We start from the raw sequence: 13118 nt of genomic DNA on the forward strand, positions 1-13118 counted from the left end.
GTAAAGTATTTCTGTTTCAGTTTAATGATTATTCAAACTAGTTATACATTTAAAAAGGTCATTTTTGGACTTTAGAGAGATGAGATTGGTGAGTTAATATCTTTTATTGGACCCATTTCTGTTAGTGAGAGACACAAGCTCTGAAGCTTACATAGAGCTCTTCTAAGTTAGATACTGTAGTTCAGCAGGAATAATACTGATCCAGTACTCACTAGATTGATCAGTTCCTCAAAAATGTCATGTATAAGAATTCCCAATAAACTAACTGACCTTTTCTCTGCTTAAAGTGGAATATTTTATAATATATTTGTTTTAATTTAAAACCCCACCAAAATTAATAGGATACATATGTAGGCTTAAAAAAAAGCCCTGTATAATATTAAACCAAATATTTATAAAGCAGTTCCGTCATCACTTACTAATCAAAGCCTGAATGCAAGATTTGACGTTTCTCCTGCATGAGTTCATAGCATCACAAATATGTCTGCCATTGTAAAGAATGCAGCAGGAGAAACATGGAACACTGGACTTGAGCCTCAACTGATCAGGGTGGATTGATTTAAAACAAAGGGATTTAAATCGCCAGTTTTAATCATGATTTAAATCACTATGCAGGAAACCTTGGTTTAAATAACCAATTTTAATCTTGTTTTCCATTTGTACTTTCTGTTTACCTAAAAAGAGGTCAATTCTCATTGGCTAGTAACCATTAAAACCTGTTGATTTGCAGCTAAACACAGCCTTTGCAGTACTGAGCTTATTTATTCTGAAGAAGAGAAGAGTGAGGGGGGATTTGATAGCAGCCTTCAACTACCTGAAGGGGGGTTCCAAAGAGGATGGAGCTCAGCTGTTCGCAGTGGTGGCAGATGACAGAATAAGGAGCAATGGTTTCAAGTTGCAGTGGGGGAGGTCTAGGTTGGATATTAGGAAAAACTATTTCAGTGGGACGGTGGTGAAGCACTGGAATGGGTTACCTAGGAAGGTGGTGGAATCTCCATCTGTAGAGGTTTTTAAGGCCCAGTTTGACACAGCCCTGGCTGGGATGATTTAATTGGCGTTGGTCCTGCTTTGAGCAGGGGGTTGGACTCAATGACCTCCTGACATCTCTTCCAACCATAATCTTCTGTGATTCTAAATTTGGTACATTTTTGCTAAACAAGAGGCTATACTATGTCTACATAAGTTTTATTTAAGCAACTATGTGTGGCTTAATACATATTTATTCCAATTCTTAACCTTTACATTTTTATGGTTAGAAAATGCTGAGTGATACATTTTTAATTTATCAGATGAATCAATTTTTTACTCATGATTTGTTTCATGCTGCATTTGTATGGAAATTTCTGCTGTTGTGCTTCTTAAATTCCATTTTTTTATTAGTGTTATAAGCCTACCTCTTAAATGTGCAGGATACATTTTTTTAAGTTTATCAAAACATGTTTTGCATTTAAAACCAACTAGTTTAACAAACAAAGGAAGTACTTAGTGAATTGAGCTGATTGTCTCTGTTCACCATGCCCTTCAAGATTTTAGAATTGGTAGATCTCATCTTCTTGCACCTAATTTTTATTCCTAGATTAGAAGAGGGAAAAAAAGCTTACCTGCTTTTGCATCTTCAAGTTAGTTTCTTAACTTCAGATGAATTAGGCATTGAACTGAAATGAAGGAAATATTCTCTCTGCACCCAAAGAAGAGGCTAGTGCTGTCAAAAGCTGGTGTAGCATTTCAGCAAACTCTGTTTCCAGCTGTGATTTCACCAGTTCAGTGTAGTCTGACTTTCTTTAAAACTTAAGCAAATATGTAATATTTGTAAAACATACAATATTTAATATTTTTATTTAATTTACACGTTTTAATAGATTATAGTAAGTTTAGGCCTTTACATAGGTATCTGCGTTGATGTCCTGTTGGGGGATGAGAGTGCTGTATGGAAGGAGTGTGATGGGGACCCCTGGACTCGGTGAGGGACAAATGGGAGAAGAAGGCCTCTACTCATGGAGAATCACTGGTGGAATGGTGGGAAAAGCTCGCTGAGCTTATGGGTCTGGCCGGGAAGAACCTAGCCAGGGCCCAAGGGAGGCCAAAAGTCTGGTACAACCGTACGGCCCATGCTCGCTCCTATGGGACCAGGGACCATGTGATGTTTCTCATCCCAGTGAGGAAGAATAAGCTACAAGCTGCCTGGGACGGGCCCTTCAGTGTCATCACCCAGCTGAATGAGGCGAACTAAGTGGTGGAACTGCCCAACCGGGCTCACAGCCACCGAGGGGACCATGTCAACATGATGGAGCTGTACTGTGACAGGACGGTGCTGGCTGTTTGTGGGAAGTGGGAGGATCCCCTGGTGGAACAGGAGCTGACCTCCCACTGGAATCAATTCCCCTCTCTGCCCAATTAACCCCTGCCCATCAGGCAGAGATCAGAGAGGTGCTGCGTTCGTATCCGCAGCTGTTCTCCAGCCAGCCTGGGCTCACTAACCTAGCTGTCCACTGTGTGGTGACAGGAGACAAACTTCCCATCAGGCATTCCCCATTCAGAGTCACTGAGAACAGGGCACAGGCCGTGGAGAGAGAGCTGAGACATGCTGGCTTTAGGAGTGATCCAGCCGTCCACCAGCCCCTGGGACTCACTCATGGTGCCGGTCCCCAGGAAAGATGGGTCGGTCCAATTCTGTGTGGCCTATTGGAAGCTCAATGCCATCACCATGTCTGGTGCCCTGCCCCATGCCTAGGCCTGACAGGATCCTAGACAAGTTGGAGGGTACTCAGTACACCACTACCAGGGATCTCACCAAAGGCTACTGGTAAGTGCCTTTGGATCTAGATGCCAGGTTGAAACCTGCTTTTGTCACTCCTTTGGGGTTATACAAATCCCTGGTCCTACCTTCTGTCCTCAAGGAGGCGCCGGTCACCTGCCAGCACCAGGCGGATCAGTTACTGAGGGGGATGGAGAGTTTTACCCTAACGTACATTGATGATATTTGCGCCATTAGCCAGACATGGGAGGACCATGTGACCCAGTTGAAGATGGGGCTGAGTCATCTCCAGGATGCAGGGCTGACTGTAAAAGCTGGCAAGTGCAAGGTGGGGATGGCAGAGGTGTCACCTGGGCCACAAGGTGGGGAGCGGCTGCCTAAAGCCAGAACTGTCCAAGGTGGAGGCAATCGGAGATTGGCCTGCACCCCAGACTAAGAAACAGGTCCAGGCCTTTATTGGGATGGCGGTGCCCCATTTTAGCTCTGTGTCAGCTCCCATCACTGAGCTATGCAAGAAGAGTCCGCCAGACAAGGTGGTCTGGACTGGGCAGTCCCAAAGGGCCCTCTGTGCATGGAAGGAGGATCTGGTCAAGGGCCTGGTGCTGGGAAATCCAGACTTTGGCGAGCCCTATATGGTGTTCACTGACACCTCAGACACAGGGCTGGGCTCGGTGCCAATTCAAGCTGATGTGCAGTGGGAGAAACAATCCATCATGTATGTGAGCAGGAAGCTGCTGCCTCAGGAGCAGGGCTATGCAGCCGCAGAGAAGGAATGCCTCGAAAAAGAGCTCCAGCATGGACCGTGTGGAAGGTACTGGATCTGATCGCTATATGGGGAGAGGATTCCATGCTAACGGAACTACGTTCCAAAAGACGAAATGCCAAAACATTTGAACAAATCTCAAAGGGTATGATGGAGAGAGGTCACAATAGGGACTCACTTAATGAAAGTTAAGGAGCTCAGACAAACCTACCAGAAAACCAAAGAAGCAAATGGAAGGTCCAGGTCAGACATGCCACTTCTATGCTGAGCTGCTGTGCAATTCTACCCCACCTCTGACTGTGGATTCTGAGGAGGGGATAATCTCAGCCATGGCTGAGGATTCTGCGGACGGGGAAGATGAGGAGGAGGAAGAGGAGGACGACCTTGTGGAGAGCACACAGCACTCCGTTCTCCCCAACAGCCAGGATCTTTTTCTCATCCTGAATGAAGTATCCTCCCAACCCTCCCAAGGCAGTATCCCAGACCATGAAGCCATGGAAGGGACCTCTGGTGAGTGTACCTTTTGTAAATATAAAACATGGTTTAAAAGCAAGCGTTTTTTAATAATTAATTTGCCCTGAGGACTTAGGATGCATTCGCAGCCAAGTACAGCTACTGGAAAAGTCTGTTAATGTGTCTGCGGATGGAGTGGAAATCCTCCAGGGACATCTCCATGAAGCTCTCTTGGAGGTACTCTAAAAGCCTTTGCAGAAGGTTTCTGGGCAGTGCAGCCTTATTCTGTCCTCCATGGTAGGACACTTGACCACGCCATGCTAGTAGCAAGTAATCTGCTATCATTGCAGGACAAAGCCTGGCAGCGTATGGTCCCGGTGTTCGCTGGCGTTCAAGCAACGTCCATTCTTTATCTCGCTGTGTTATCCTCAGGAGAGTGATATCATTCATGGTAACCTGGTTGAAATACGGAAATTTAATTAAGGGGACAGAGGTGGCCGTTCCTACTGGGCTGTTTGCCTGTGGCTGAAAAGAAATCCTTCCCTGCAGTTAGCCAAACCTGGGGGTGGGGGGGATTGGTGCTGAGCTTTTTGCATTTGGCTAGCAGGGGATCTTCCCTGATACCAGCCACATGTTGGGGGGAGGGGGTAAAGTGATCATCCCAGAGAATTGGATGGGGGTGTAGTTTGGTTTCTGCTGCTGCATGTTAACAGGAAAACCGCAGCACTCAACGGGCTTTGCTTGGTATGTGGGAAAGGAGGGCGCTGCTTTATGTAGGCTGCGGAAGCCAAAAGACAATGGCTTACCATGGCTGCATGCAAGCCGAATTCTGTTGCCTGGACCTGCATCTGTGATCTCTAACACCAAAGCCGCAGGCACTCAATATTAAGATGCAAAATGCGACCTTGTACCAAAATCACATGTGCTATGTAATGTGAATAGTGTTGTTCACTGTGAAAGAGTATAAGCATTGTTGTGTAAAATGTATCTTTTTAATTGGTTCTCTCCCTTTTTTCCCTCCCTCCCCGCAGCTGCAAATTTTTCAAGCCTCCCTCCTCCGTCCCGAAGGCTATCTCAGATAAGGCAGCGAAAAAAATGGACACGAGATGAAATGTTCTCTGAAATCATAGAATCGAGCTGCAATGAAAAAGCTCATCTGAATGAGTGGAAGGAAACAAACACAACTTTCACATCATAGCCTGGCCAGTCATGAAACTGGTTTTCAAAGCTTCTCTGATGCACAGCGCTTCCTGGTGTGCTCTTCTAATCGCCCTGGTGTCTGGCTGCGCGTAATCAGCAGCCAGGCAATTTGCCTCAGCCTCCCACCCCGCCATAAACGTCTCCCCCTTACTCTCACAGAGATTGTGGAGCACACAGCAAGCAGCAATAACAATGGGTATGCTGGTTTGGCTGAGGTCTGAGCAAGTTAGTAACATGCGCCAGCGTCCCTTTAAACGTCCAAATGCACATTCTACTACCATTCTGCACTTGCTCAGCCTGTAGTTGAACAGCTCCTGACTACTGTCCAGGCTGCCTGTGTATGGCTTCATGAGCCATAGCATTAAGGGGTAGGCTGGGTCCCCAAGGATAACTACAGGCATTTGAACATCCCCAACGGTTATTTTCTGGTCTGGGAAGTAATTCCCTTGCTGCAGCCGTTTAAACAGATTAGGGTTCCTGAAGATGCAAGCGTCATGAACCCTTCCTGGCCATCCCACATTGATGTTGGTGAAACGAGCCTTGTGATCCACCAGTGCTTGCAGCACCATTGAAAAGTACCCCTTGTGGTTTATGTACTGGCTGCCCTGGTGCTCCGGTGCCAAAATAGGGATATGGGTTCCATCTATTGCCCCACCACAGTTAGGGAATCCCATTGCAGCAAAGCCATCCACTATGACCTGCACATTTCCCAGAGACACTACCTTTGGTAGCAGCAGCTCAGTGATTGCTTTGGCTACTTGCATCACAGCAGCCCCCACAGTAGATTTTCCCACTCTGAATTGATTCCCAACTGACCAGTAGCTGTCTGGCGTTGCAAGCTTCCACAGGGCTATCGCCACTCGCTTCTCAACTGTGAGGGCTGCTCTCATCTTGGTATTCTGGCGCTTCAGGGCAGAGGAAAGCAAATCACAAAGTTCCATGAAAGTGCCCTTACTCATGCGAAAGTTTCGCAGCCACTGGGAATCATCCCAGACCCGCAACACTATGCGGTCCTATCAGTCTGTGCTTGTTTCCCGGGCCCAGAATTGGCGTTCCACGGCTATAACCTGCTCCATTAACAGCATGATCTCCAAAGTGCCGGGGCCCACGGTTTGAGAGAATTCTGTGTCCATGTCCTCATCACTCTCATCGCCGCGCTGCCATAGCCGCCACCGCCTCACCTGGTTTTTCAGGTCCTGGTTCAGCATAGACTGCACGATAATGCATGAGGTGTTTACAATGTTCATGACTGCTGCCTTGAGCTGAGCAGGCTCCATGCTTGCCATGGTATGGTATCTGCACAGTTCACTCAGGGAAAAAAGGCGTGAAATGGTTGTCTGCCGTTGCTTTCACGGAGGGAGGGGAAGGATGTACCCAGAACCACCAGGGACAATGTTTTTTGCCCCATCAGGCACTGGGATCTCAATCCAGAATTCCAATGGGCAGGAGAGACTGCGGGATCTATGGGATAGCTACCCACAGTGCAACACTCCGGAAGTCGATGCTAGCCTCGGTACATGGACGCACACCGCCGAATTAATGTGCTTAGTGTGGTCACGTGCACTCGACTTTATACAATCTGTTTCCCAAAATCGATTTCTGTAAAATTGGAGTAATCCCCTAGTGTAGACAAACCCAAAGTGGGTTTTTCTTCCTTATTATGTTGTACATGAACCTATGTGACTCTTACTATTTTGCATGGATACTGTGTATGTCTGTTTCCCTCTGTATTGCACCAATGCCTAGGTGGTGGGAATAAGGATGTGTGACTTTTGCTGAGACCCTTGGGGCCAGGTGAGGCGGCTCCAGCTGCCTGCATGTAAGCGATGGATGGTGCCCTTTGTAATCTGAGACCCAGGAAAGGAATGTGACCAAGTGACACTTTTCCCAGGAAGCGAGACAGACTGGGAGGTGGAGCAACAGGCATGTCAGAGGTCAGGTCAGGAAGCTGGGGAGTCTCCTGTTTGGGACTCGGAGTAGGGAGTCCAAGGTATCCAGCCCGGGATCCCACCAAAATGGACTTTGCTGAATGTTGCTGATTTCTGTGCTAACACTCTATTCTGCACTGTGTTCCTGTCAACTAATAAACCTTCTGTTTTACATCCTGGCTGAGAGTCGCATCTGACTGCAGAGTGGGGGTGCAGGGCCCTCTGGCTTCCCTGGGGGTCCCAGCCAGGTGGATCTGCCAAGGGGAAGGGTACAGTGTGAATGGGTGCTGAATGCTCCGAAGTCAGGCCAGGAAGGCTATAGCTGAGGAGGTTCCTTGCCCTGGACAGCATGCCCAGAGGAGAGTCACGCCACCCCAGAGTCCTGTCTGGCTTCATACAGAGAAGTGCCAGCGCATTGGATCTATGACTCCATCACAGACATATGGCTCAATTTCTTTTTAGCTTGTCAGCAGCTATTATGGCGGCTCACTGCAGCACAGAGAAAGCAGGGGATCACAAGCGCAGCCCTGTGAGTGGATTCCAGGCTGCTATGGTGAGTCGTTCTGGAATCAGAACAAGTAGCAGATTCATTGCCCCTTCCTGTGAAGTTGTCAGAGTCCCTCTCCTGAGGTTTTGTGCAGTTGCATTACAGCAGTACCATGAGACTGCCATGTAAGAGAGAGCTCCTGAGTGCAGGAGTGAGAACACTGCCAGCTCTGCTGGGAAGCTGACAGGTTTGAGTGGAGAATGAGAAGATGGTCTCTTGGTCTCCTTCAAGTGCCCTATTGGTATTTACTGTGGGTGTGCATGCTATCTATGTGCCTGGGACTGGAAATTCTTCAGTAGCAGCAGCTGTTGGTGTGTGCCTTCATCTTTGCCCTTGGTTGGGAGCACTATGGGGCAGTGCAGAATGACAGCTCTCCAGTTCCTTTCTACTTCTTGTGGTCTGGGATGGAACCCTTCTGTGTCCGTAGCCTTCTAGCTTTTGCTCTAACTTTTGTAAATATTTTTTATATTAGATAGTTGGTAAGTCATAGAATCACAGAACCAGAGGGTAGAAAGGACTGCAAGGGTCATCTAATCTAACTCCCTGCCACGATGCAGGATTTGTTGTGTCTAAACCATCCAAGACAGATGCTCTCCAACCTCCTTTTGAAAACCTCCATATAAAGAGCTTCCACAACTTCCCTAGACTGTCTGTTCCATTGTCCTAGTGTTCTTACAGGTAGGAAGTTTTCCCTGAGACGTAATCTAAATCTGCTATGCTGTAGTTTGAACCCACTGCCTCTTGTCTTGCCTTCTATGGCAAGAGAAAACTTTTCTTCATCTTTTTTTTTTTATGGCAGCCTTTCATGTATTTGAAGACTGCTAGCCTGTCCCTCCTCCCTTAATCTCTTTCTTTTCCAAACTAAGCATATCCAGGTCCTTCAAGTCATCATTAGTGGAGCTGTTTGGAGAACAGAGTATGCCCAGGGACCTGGGCTTCAAACCCTAACTGTGCTGCTCTCAAGTCTTCCTGGTAAGTGAACTGCATAGAGCTTCCTGTGCTGCCTTTTGGGGAAATCACACGTTCCATCCAAGTGAGATCTGCCACTCCTTTCCTCCTTAGATGTTCACACTCGCAGGCATACAATGGAACTCTCCATGAGGACCCATCTGTTCTGGGACCTTCTCACTCTCCATCTCATCAGCCAGAGCCTCTGGGCAGTGCCCCTCTAACAGCAACACTTCCAGCTTGGAATCCCCCAGCAGGCCCAAGGACTCCACAAAATGGAGGCATGAAGGGGGTAAGGAGAAGTTCAACAAGTGATAGTAACTGGGGCACTAAGTAAGAGTGACTGCAGTATAATTAAGTTCAAAATCCCTGGGGGCAGGAAGGGCACCAAACAGTGACACAGGGACACTAAAGCTCATAGAGTTCAATAAAAGGAGAAGGTACGTCAATACGGCTCTTAAGGCAGAAGGAAAGGAAGTGAAATCTTCAGAGATGGGTTGGATGCTGCTAAAAGAAACAGTCCTAGAGTCTCAGAAGGCATGCAGACCACGGAGCGAAAAGGGAACCAGGAGTGCCAGGTGGAAACCATTCTGCCTAAATGGCAAGATTCAAGAGGTAACTTAAGCCAAACAGAAATCCTTCAAAAATTGGAAATCTGACCCTGGTGAAGCCAATAAGGAGAAGCACAAATTACAGCAGGTGATAGGTCAGAGTGAGATAAGGAGACTAAGATGGATTTTGAAGAGCAAACAGTGAAAAATTCAAGTATGTCAAAAGAAGAACTCCTACAAAAGAATAGGTGGGTCTCTGGGATATCTAAGTTTAGAAGTGCAATTAAGAAAAAGAAGGGTGTTTCTGAGAAACTAAATATTTGCATCAGTCTTCACCACAGAGGATGTTCGCAAGATGCTTTCCCCAGGGCTGCTTTTTCTGGTAATAAGCATGAAGCAGTAGCACCAATAGAGGTGAAGTATTAGTGCTGGAATAAACTTGTAATTTAAAAAGCCCGAAATCATGACGCACTGATGGTTACATCTGAGAGTTCTGAAGGAGCCTGGCAAAGCTACTTGCAAAACCATATCTCACAGCGTCTATTTTAAAAGGCTCTAGGGTGATTATTCTGTTAAATAAACATGTTAAAAACTCCAGGACCATGTAAAGTGCACATAGGAATATTAAACAAATTAGCCAAAAAGCCCTCAATCGTGTTTTGTTTTTTGTTTTTTTTTTCCTTTAATAAATCTTGGACCAGTAGTAGGATGACCAGACTGCAAATGTGAAAAAATTGGGATGGAGGTAGGGGTAATAGGAGCCTATATAAGAAAAAGACCCAAAAATCGGGACTGTCCCTATAAAATCGGGACATCTAGTCACCCTAACCAGTACGACTAAGGCCATTTAGCTGACACTGATCCTGGGCAGTAACATGAAAAGGCAGATGTGGGATGCAATCATAAAGAATTAATGGATGGCAGCATTATTAATGTTAGTCAACGTGCTTTTATGGAAAATAGCTCATCAAACAAATGGGGGTTTTGTTTGGGGTTTTTTGTTGTTGTTTGGTTGATAAAAAGAACTATTGATCTAATATATTTGAACTTCTGTAAGGTGTTTGACTTAGTCCCACACAACATTCTGGTTAAATGATGAGCAGTCTGGCTCTCTTGCTCGCTCTCTGTAATCAGTGTAGCACATTGTGACCGGGGTCATAGTGGGGCCAGCTATGGTCACTCAGTTAGGGTGAACTGCAAAGAATGGGGCAGACAGTCCCCATAAATCTGGTGGATATTCTAATACTTAGATTCATCAAGCCAGCACAAAACAGCTTCTTTATTACCTTACTGGTTACTCAGGCCTCTATCCAGGTACCTAAGGCAAATATGATGATTTCTCCATTTTATTTCATTATATAAAAGAAAAGGTTCTACCAGTCCAAAAGCATTGGACACATTACCTCCCAGGTTAATGAATGTTTCCTTACCCAAATACATCCTACAGCCATTTCTTATTAACAAAACTAAAATTTATTAAAAACAAGAGTATGGTTAAAAGACATGAGTTCAATTCATTTAGGTACAGATTCATAGCAGAGATGACGAGCTTTGTAGTTGCAAAGAGTTCTTTCAGAAATAGTTCATAAGTTATATGTCCAAATATCATATTCAAGGCATACCAACATAACTGGGTTCTCAAACTTCCCCTGCTGAAACCTAAGCAGATCTAAGACCACAGAATCAGGACCCAAGGATCTTTTATACAATTTTATGTCTTTTGACAAGTTGGGAGTTATTAGCATGACTTTGAAGGAGGCCCATCACAGGTACTTAGCTACAGAACTAACAAGGCAATTTGCGTGTTCCTCCACCATTCACAGATTACTTGCTATACATTTCAAAGAGAGATAAATACAGAGATATCCTGTGTTTACAATTCATTTAAATAGGGTGTTCTTTTGACCTCTGAATTATCAGAATACAGCATAGACAAGGACTGTTGTCAACCTTATTAATACATCTGTAAATACACAAAAACATCTCCCCACAGGTCTTGGGGTTATTTATTTTGCAGGATGGCTAGAAAGGGTTACACACACACTCACTCACTCACTCAATGGTTTAATCCTCCAATGAGGCTGTTTCTGCTACCATCCCCAGGGCCATGTCCCCTAACAGCTGTAGGCTTAGTTGAAAGCAGGTTAAGAAATGTTCCTGTCTCTAACACTCAGATGCTCAACTCCCAGTGGGGTCCAAACCCCAAATAAATCGGTTTGCCCTGTATAAAGCTTATAGCAGGAGAACAATTTAGGAGAGCGAGATAGGCACAGCTGTTTGGGTCCCCCCCCCCCCCCCACAGGTATTAATACATACTGTGGGTTAATTAATAAGTAAAAAGGTGATTTTATTAAATACAGAAAATAGGATTTAAGTGGTTCCAAGTAGTAACAGAGAGAACAAAGTGAATTACCAAGCAAAATAAAATAGGATATGCAAGTGTATGTCTAATACAGTAAGAAAACTGAATACAGATAAAAACCTCACCCTCAGTAAGCTCCCTTTTACAGACTAGTCTCCTAGTCTGGGTCCAGCAATCACTCACACCTATCAGGTATCCTTGGGGGTGGAGAGGCCATCTATTGAGCCAACTGAAGACCAAATGAAGGGGTCGCCCAGGGGTTTAAATAGATTTTCTCTTGTGGGTGGAGACCCCCTCCTCTCTCCTATGCAAAGTCCAGCTCCACAATGGAGTTTTGGAGTCACATGGGCAAGTCACATGTCCATGTATGACTCAGTTTTTACAGGCAGCAGCCATTGTTTACATGCTACCCTGAACGTCTTCAGGTAGACTTCTTGTGTGGATTGAAGCCTTCCAAGATTCATTGTCCTTTAAGTGTTTCTTGATTAGGCACTTAATTTGCACATTCCTTTCTTAAGAAGCTGACCAAATGCTTTACTAAGGCTACTTAGAAATCAAGCATGTATGCAGCCAATATTCATAAATTCGAATACAACGACACATGCATGCAAATAGGATGCATAGATTCAATAGATCATAACCTTTACAGAGCGATGTTACATGGCATATGTAGCATAAAACATATTCCAGTTCTGTCATATATATACATTCAGAAGCATATTGCCATAAAGCCTTATGGGGTACATGGTCACACCCCCTTTCAAAATATTTCAGGCCGTGTTGACCACTCCCATCCCTCACCATGCCACCCTGCCCTGTGTGCTGCTGCTGGGGGCAGCGCTGTCTTTAGAGCTGGGTGGCTGGCCAGCAGCCGCTGCTCTCCATGCATGACTGACAGCTGGAGCACCGCTAGGCACGGGTTGACAGCTCGTGACCACCACCCCATATAATAATCTTGTGATCCCCTGAAGAGTTGTGACCCCCTAGTTTCAGAACCCCTGGTCTAGACCATCCCTGACGGGGTTTGTCAAAACTGTTCTTAAAAATCCCCAACAATGAAGATGCCACAACCTCTCTAGGCAATTTATTCCAGTGCTTAACCACCCTGACAGGAGGTTTTGCCTAATGTCCAACCTAAACCTCCCTTGCCGCAATTGAAGCCCATTGCGTCTTGTCCTGTCCTTAGCGGTAAGAAAAACAAATTTTCTCCCTCCTTGTTGCTCTTTTCTGGGATTTTCTCCAGTTTGTTGCCATCTTTCCTGAAATGTGGTACCTAAAGCTGGCTACAATACACTAGTTGAGGCCTAATCAGTGCGGTGTAGAGCAGAAGAATTACTCCTCATGTCTTGCTTACAACACTCCTGCTAATACATCCTAGAATTATGTTTGCTTTTTTTGCTACAGTGTTACACAGTTCACTCATATTTAGCTTGTGATCCACTATAACCCCCCCCCCCCCCGATCCCTTGCCCCCGTATTTAGCTGGTCTGAAGTGCAGAGTGCTGCTGCTGCTGGGGAATGGAGTCCTGCATTGGCCGGGGGGTGTCGGGGAGAGAGTGTTAGGGAGCTGGACAGGAGCAGCCTCTCTCAATAAGTGGTGCTGCTTATATA

The sequence above is a fragment of the Mauremys reevesii genome, linkage group 13, assembly GCF_016161935.1.
Source record: "Mauremys reevesii isolate NIE-2019 linkage group 13, ASM1616193v1, whole genome shotgun sequence".
Classification (NCBI taxonomy): domain Eukaryota; kingdom Metazoa; phylum Chordata; order Testudines; family Geoemydidae; genus Mauremys; species Mauremys reevesii.